Here is an 8562-nt window from a genome sequence, read left to right on the forward strand (position 1 = left end):
CCTCCAAGCTGGGTTATCCTTTCTTCTTCCTTTTTATAGTGGAGGTCCTGGAGTTACGCATCTAGTAGTTTATAAGGGCATCTTAATCATTGATACCGGAGGTATTCCTGCTCTCAGATATTGTGCACCACTTGTTTTTTGAATTGCACTCATTGCAGTTCTTTGAAAAACTGGATGATTTTTTTTTGGTATCATCTTATACTCTGGTTTTTAGAGTCACCGTAGCACATGAAACTGTTTAGAGTTCAGCGACAGTCGCAATACTCTGCATTTGCAAATCTTTCTCTTTCTTTTACCTTGTTAAGCACACAAGTGCTGCATATGCTAAGAGGGGTGAAGCGTGGGAGGGAGGAGCATATGCGACGCTGTTGGATTTTGTTGCACAACAGATGTTTTCTTAATATATACTTTTGTTTCTGAAAATTCTAGTTGACGGATTTATCCTTAGAGATCACCTTTTCAATAGATAATACAGTAACTTCGACTCGTCCTTACAAAATTATGAGAGCCTCAACGAATCAAAGCAAGATTTAGTCACTGAATAACACTTCAATTTTTATATGCCTCCTTAACCTTAAAACATCGGGATGGTATGTGGCAGCTTGACTTTCAGGTGAAGTTGAAAGTGATCCATATCTGGCTTAGTGCCTTTTAAAATTTTAAGAATTTGTTGTTAAAAAATAATTATCAGATATCTATTGCCCATGATTTATGATGCAGTGACCGTTTATAGTGATTTTAATAATGATTTATTTAAAATTTTATCCATCCGGCAGCTACATCCCATACAACCACCTCCAACGCCAGTCTACTTCCAGGCGTCCATTGTGATTGTGATCTACAGTGTGCCTTGCATCTTGTTTGCATGGATCATGAAGCGCTAGTCTCACGCCTGTACTATAAACATTCTGTTCCTACTCTTATGTGTTCTACCACTCAATGGCTTCAATTTTGGCGTCATTAGGTTTTTTTAATCATGCAACAACAATATGACATAGGTCCAGATGCTAAAAGAAAGTAAATTAACAGGCTGCTCCTGGTGAAAATAGCGGTTGAATTTCTGCTTTGATTGACAAAAAATGGTCAGGTCAAAATCGAGTGCATAGTGGCAAGTGGAGATGCAAGGGACGTGATTTGTGAAACAGTGGACAAGCTTGGTGCTGAGATCTTGATCACGGGTGAAAAGAAAAGGGCTTGTTCAGTTCAAACTGCCTTTTTTGAAGTGAATTAGTCTTCCCCCCTTGCTCCTGTGCTGCCTCTGCTGTGTGAGAGGTCTTGCTGCAACTCTTCCTTCAGTAGCGGAGCTACATCCCAATGAAGATGTGTGTTAAAAGAAGCTTCACGCCCCGTTGCTGCTAGTGCACCAATCCAACTCCAGGCAAAACCGTCGGAAACATTGTGTTTCCCTGACCTGCGCCCAACCATTCACCATAAAGGGGAAGAAAGGGGAAGGGGTTCCAGGTCATATAGGTTCTTAGCCCAATCTATGCATCTTGCACGCTCTTTCGTTTGGCTGCCGCAGCACTTCTCCACAGCTCCAGCATCAGCAAGTTTGCTTGGATCTTCTCCCTAGCTCCGGCAGGAGCAGACCCAGGTCTGCTCCTCCCTTCGGCCTTCTCCCCTCCACAGCAGGTTGGCTCTTCCGCTTCTCCCCTCCACATCTTTCAGCCCTGCAGCAATTTTGGGTGTTCTGTTTTGGGCATTTAATGTCTATTTGTTTGATTTATTTTGTATTTTGTCTACATCTCGCCCTAAATAAGATAGATAATTCCCCCTCAACTGAAAATGTGCACTCTGTCTCTCTGAGGTGGATGACGCCGGAAGCAGAGTTTCTCCACTTCACTTGTTCTCTCTCATTTGTGTGCTATTTAAATTCCATATTATTGGCATTTTTTTATTTGTTGTTGCCTTTGCTCTTGTTTTCTGAGGTGGGATTGAAGTTGAACACTACATGGTTTTTGTTGTTTTCATTGTTGTTTTTGCTTCTGTTCGTATGGAAACCAAGAAACCAAGGGATGAGCTTTAGCCTTTAAGATTAAAGTTGTACAAGAAAATGCTTAATGAAGATTTCTTTTACTAATGAAGGATTACAAAGTTGGTTGGAAATGGCCTTCAAGATGATCAGGCAAAGAGACAAATGTTGGATGTATACGAGTGTGGGCAGAAATGCGTGCCTCTCAAGAATAGGGAGAAACGTATAACCGCCTAAGGTGGGACGGATTCTTCACTTGTTGTTCATTCGGTCACTTGTTTGCGTGGTTACCAGTTTGACGGCAGATTGTTTGGAACATGGGAGTCCCGCACAACCGGTCTTTCGCTGATCAAACGGCGCCCGTAACCAATCGTGGCGCCATATAGAAAAAGGGCGGGGGCTTCGCTCAATCGTCATCCCGAAAGATCGATGTCTTTCCCTTTTCTCTTTCCTTCCTGCCCGTGGTTTCCTTCTTAACCCAAAAAACCTTAACCCATGTCTCCCCATCTGTCCTCTCCTCGTCTCTTCTCCTCTGCTAGTGGAAGCCTTATCTGCAAGAAAACCCTAAATAATCTTCCTTCTCTGATATCTTGCTATTTTTATTTCTCTTTTGCAGGTTTACGCACGAAGTCCTAGCTTTCACCCTTCAAAAGCTCTTTCTTCTATCGAATCTCTCTCTCTCTCTCTCTCTATCTCTAGAGAGATAGTGAGCTACTTAAAGCTCTCTCTCTCTATCTCTAGAGAGAGATAGATTTCGATAGAAGAAAGAGCTTTTGAAGGGTGAAAGCTAGGGCTTCGTGCATAAACCCGCAAAGGAAAAATGAAAATGGCAAGATATCAGAGAAGAGAGATTATTTAGGGTTTTCTTGCAGATAAGGCTTCCACTAGGAGAGGAGAAAAGAGGAGGAGAAGAGAGAGAGGGAGACACGGGTTAGGCTTTTCTGGGTTGAGAAGGAAACCACGAACAAGAAGGAAAGAGAAAAGAAAAAGACATCGATCTTTCGGGATGACGAGGGAGCGAAGCCCCCGCCCTTTTTCTATATGGTGCCACGATTGGTTACGGGCCGCTTGATCAGTGAAAGACCAGCTGTGCGGAACTCCCATGTTTTGAACAATCTGACGTCGAACTGGGAACGACGCAAACACGTGACGAATGAACAGCAAGTGAAGAATCCGTCCCACCTTAGGCGGTTATACGTTTCTCCCTGTTCTTGAGAGGCACGGGTTTAAGACGTGTTTGATATCAGCAGCAAGACTCTCGGCTTTTTGCACTCAGATAAGGCTTGACTCTCTGAGCATGACTATCCAGAAATTCAGAAATATGAATAAGGGCACTTTCCAGCCACGAAACCTAGTTGAATTTATGGGCCAATTCAGCATGCAGCGGATCTAATTTCAACGTTCCTTTGCCCCCCACCCCATTTGTGCCCGCCCCCCGGGGTTTTCACAGAGCTGCGTCGGGCCCTTTTACGGGCCAAGAAGTGGCGCACGCTGAGACCTGACAGTAGTCGCTCCAAAAACTCGAACCAATCCGTTAGAGAAGCAGGACCACTTTACCGCTCAGTGCGCTACCACTCCTTGGGGTAGATTGTCATGTCTTAATTCATGGAGATAGAGATTTGAGAAGAACTTGACGTGGGAGAGCTAGTGGCATGTACAAGCAGGAACTTGATGTGGGAGAGGTAGTGACGATCCAAATTCTGTTTCAATAATGCTCGGTAATGCCAAGCTTGATAAATACGTCGGTTGACTCCAAAGCTGATAGTCAATTTACATATTTAATGCAACCCAGCCAGCCCACCGGCGACGTCAGGTGGGAGCTGCCTGGTCTCTCCCTTGGTCTACCCATTGTGCGTAGGCGTAGAGGCAAGAGGATGAAAAACTTCTAGCGCTCAGTGTTATAATTGAGATTGATAAGTAAAATGATGGTGACGTGAGCTTGTTTTAAATGCTTGGCTGTTTATTTTTTGTATTCTAAAAACAAAGAGATATGTTTAAAGAAAGAGGGAGAACGAGATAGAGATTGTAAGAGGGAGAGAGTGTGCTTGATAAAATAGAGAGGGAGATAGTTTAAGAAGAAATCAAAGAAAGCACCAAAGAGAAATCAACGACAAATGAAGAGAGGAAGAAACATTTTAAAAGAGAGATCAAAGAGAGAGAAAGATAGACAAATTGAAGAGAGTGTGTGACTAATTAAAAAGGGAGAGAAAAAAATTGTGAAAGAGAAATTGAAAAGAGAGAAATCAAAGATATATATATATATATATATATATTAATAAAAGAGATAACAGATCTTGAGAGAAAAATCAAGAGAGATAAAGAGAGGCATAGAGATTTTAAGACAGAAAGGGAACAGAGATAGATGGATATTAATGAAAGAGAGAAAAAGAGATATAAAGAGAGAAATCGAAGAGAGAGATGGGGAGAGAGAGAGAGTTTTAAAAAGAATTGATAAATCTAAGACATGGAGAGGGATATTAATTAAATCAATAGAGAAAGAGACTTTCTGAAGAGATAGACAGAATAATAAAAAAATGAAAAGAGAGTTTTTAAGAGAAAAAATCCAACAAAGATGGAAGAGGGAAAAAGAGATCAAGGAGGGAGCGCTCAACCATTTGATTTGCCTCATACCTTTCCATTACTAGGGATGTACACGAGCCGAGTCAAGCTCACTCGAGCTTGACTCATATCTTGTTCAGCCCGAGCTCCATTTGAGTTGTACCAGGTTAGCTCGAGGTCAACCCGAGTCGACTGAGTCCGAGCTAGAATCATTTCATTTCCTTTAGCAACTCACCATTTGAACTTTATAACTTTTTTTTTTGTTGTTTTTTGGTAGCCGCCCTACACCAAAGTCGATCTTTTAGGCTGATTCAGATCTGGAGTTGAATCAATTACCCAATTGCACTGATCCGAAAAATCGGATGTGAAAAAAAAAATTCAATTAAGAAATCAGATCGGATTTAAGAAATGGCATCCGACCAGATTCAGATTCGTATATACATAAAAACCTGAGCGGATTCGGATCGGTCAAACCTGAGTAGACCGAGTCCCATCTAGGTAGAAAGGAAAATGATAACCTACATTAAGTCAGCTTAGGGATGCCAATATATTGGATTTGAATTGAATATTTGATCGCTCCCATAAAAATCAGATGTTAAAAAAAATTAATATTTGATTAATAAATCAGATCAGATTTGAAAAATAACATCCGACCAGATTCAGATTCGGATATACATAAATACCGGACCAGATTCAGACCAGATTTATTTTTAAACAAACTTCCTATAGCTAATGCTCTTATATTTTGAAAATTGAAAAAATTCAGTTCAAAATGTGGATTCGGATACGAATAAAGTCAGATAGGGATTATGAAATCGGATTTCAAATTCAAATTCGGATATGATTTTTCTTAATTCGTATTCAAATTCGAATTTCAATATGAATATCCAAAAAAGTGGATATGGTTAAGGGTGTTTCTAATTTGAATCTGATCCCATTGACAACCCCACCCGAGCTTAATCGAGTCAAGTTCATCAAGCTTGAGTTTTCAGTTAAGTTCGAGCTTGGCTCATTGACAAACGAGTTGAGCAGAGTTCGTGTTGAGGAAGTTAGAGTCACCAGCCCTAGATCATTAGTTATCCTAATCGGATTTAAGCAAGAGGTTCTCAAGTGCGCCGGTAGCTAGTGTCCCTCAATTTGGTTAAACCCAAGATCTGTATAAATTTTAGATTTTGGAAAATCTGATTCCACAAAGTCTTATAATTCGGTTTGGCCCTACCCGAATCCAGATGTCGAACTGCCGGCCCACCCCTGAAGAAAATCTTGGTTCCGCCCCTGCTTTTTTTTACGTTGATTTTAAACTAGTGAACGGGAAAAATAGAAGGAAATAATTTAAAAAAAAAAAGAAGAAAAAAAAAATGGAAGGAAAGTTCACCCTTGTGAATATAAAATCATCTGGTCGGCGGAGCCTTGGAGTCAACCGACGTCTGAGGAGCAGCTTCAGCAAGGTCTTCTCTTCTTCTTACCGCCGTAAAATTTCCTTGCGGTAAAATCTCTCTCTCTCTCTCTTGTTACCTCTATCTGTCGTGAGTAGAAGCCGTGTACCCACTGTGACCATGAGAAGAGGGAAGAGGGATACAGAGAAAATAAAGACAGCCCTTGCTTGTTACCTGCCTTTTACTTTAGCAGGCTAAAGGAGACAAACCATATTACACTAAAAAATAAGGGGAAAAAAAACTCGTTCAAGAACTCATTCCAAGTGTCGGGCAGCCCGTGTAAGCACCAATGGATACAGTCGGCGTAAGTCTCAGGGTCGGCCTTCTACTCAGGGTTCAGAAGCTTGGCTTGTCGGATCGTGTAAATGGATGTATGTGCGTCTTTCCGGTACTTGGACAGGGTCATCAGGTTCACGAAGAACACTGGAACCTTCATTGAGAAGGTCACGTTCTTCGCCACCACTAAGAGTCGCTGGTCCGTTCCCACCTCCAAATGTGAGATGTTCTTCGGGATCGGCGTGGTCTCCAGTACGCACTTGATCCGTTCAGGTTGAGCCAGTCCATGCTCCTACAACATCCAACATTATTATTAACGGGAAAAGTTGCCGGCAATGCTAGCCGTGCCCCTCTAACGAACCAAACTTCTTTACAAATTAGTTTTCAAGAATATGTTACATTTTGGTGACAAAAACAGTTTGTTACAATTTGTTCTAAAGTTAGTGTATTTTTGTAAAACATTGTAATACAATATTTTATGAGTCCGCTTCATTCTTTAAAACAAATTTATGAAACCATTGGGAGTAGAAAAATGAGCGCTTAGGCCTCCAACACTTTTTAGCATATTTCATTTGGTTTAGCAACACTGAAACAAGTAGTTTTAATTTGCAACTTAAGTCTTACAATAATAAATCAGAGAAGTGCTTACAGGGGCAAAGCAAAGGAGCCCCCTTAAAATTTTTGAAAAATAAGATGTTATATGTTAGAGAGAATTTACATGACACTTCAAAACCAGGTTTTTTGGAATATTTACATGCTCATAACCTAATTTTCTAAACTAGAGTAGAAAAGCCGATCCCCATTAGGTAAAAGTTCATATAAAACTAGATTCTGGGTGTACCACCCAAACAAATAAACAAATTTTGAAAACTCATTAGAAACCTTAGCTTTTCATAAAAAACTTTTCAAAATTTGTTTGGAACATGGTGTCATCCCTATGGCCTTTTGAAACTATATATATATATATATATATATGTGTGTGTATTTTATGCCTTATAAAAAAAAGCCCCTAAGGATGTCAATGAATCGGATTTAAATCCGATATATCCTTAATTATATATGCTATTTTGGATATTCATATATTCGGATTCAAATTCAGATTCGGATACGAATAAAGAAAAGTCATATCTGAATCCAAATCCGAATAGGAATCTGATTTTTATATTCATATTCAAATCCGAATCCCAATTTTGAAATGGATTTTATCAATTTTCAAAATATAATAGCATGAGATACAAGATAGTTGTCTAAAAATGAATCCGATCCAAATTCATGTCCATATCTGATTGGATATTTATATATATATCCAAATCCGAACCAGATCGAATGCCATTTATTAAATCTGATTCCAATCTGATCCGATTTCTTAATCAAATATTAAACTTTTTCTATATTCAATCGAATATCTGATTCAAATTGACATCGTTAGTGGCCCATGTAAAAATATTTTCTAAAACTTTATTTGGTAGGTCTCGGACAGTACCAACTCTCACATTATATATGGTAAAAAAAAGAAAAAGAGAGTTCCATGGAGAGGAGACATGCTGCAAAAGAAGACTTTGGTTCTTCGCTCCACTTTGACCAAATCTTCAGCACCCTTTCATACGACACCGGCCTCTCGATCTCGTCATATTCCGTGGAGCCATTCTCGGCCGGTTCCGGCGAGAGAGAGATCAGTAAGAGGAAACGAATATGAGTCACCCCCAGCAATTCCCTTCCTTATGAACTTCAATCCAAAAGCATAATAACTTACAAAACTTTCATCTTGAATGTGTTCATCCACCAGATATATGTATTGAAGATCAAAACGTCAACTCCCCTCCAATTTTCCGCGTGTTTGGCGATCGATTCAGGCATTATAATCTGCTGTGCATCTTTGGGTGGCCGGAGTTGGATTCCACCAAGAAAGGCGGCCAATAGAACTCCACCGTTGCGTTATATTCCTGGATACCAAGATCAGTGACGTAATGATCAGGTAACACATATATATAATAACGAGCTATGCCCAATAATGTACTGAATAGTGCCAAAGCAACTTAGTTCAGAGAATCCTTTTCAGCATTAAATCGTTTACGGCGACCTCTACTGACTCTTTGACTACGAAGTAGGTCTTTCTTCTAATTGAATGCCAACAGTACCTTGCATTCAGTGAGGGAAGTAATTGAATCATTCAAAAGTTAGAGATGTTAACGCCGATGTAAGTTAATTAGTTTGAAAATTATCCTGACCCATCCATTGGAGCTTGAATAATGACCAAGGGACCCGCATTCTCAGCACCCATTCATCGTTTTCTAGCTACACGATCATTCATACCCCCAT

The 8562-nt window shown here is 40.1% G+C and overlaps 1 pseudogene; it reads right to left on the reverse strand.

Moving 5' to 3' along the window:
- Positions 1 to 6148: 6148 nt before the first annotated feature.
- On the reverse strand, positions 6149 to 8562 carry LOC116245707 (xylan O-acetyltransferase 1-like; annotated as a pseudogene).

This window comes from Nymphaea colorata, chromosome 1 (genome assembly GCF_008831285.2).
Source record: "Nymphaea colorata isolate Beijing-Zhang1983 chromosome 1, ASM883128v2, whole genome shotgun sequence".
In the NCBI taxonomy this organism is placed as follows: Eukaryota; Viridiplantae; Streptophyta; class Magnoliopsida; order Nymphaeales; family Nymphaeaceae; genus Nymphaea; species Nymphaea colorata.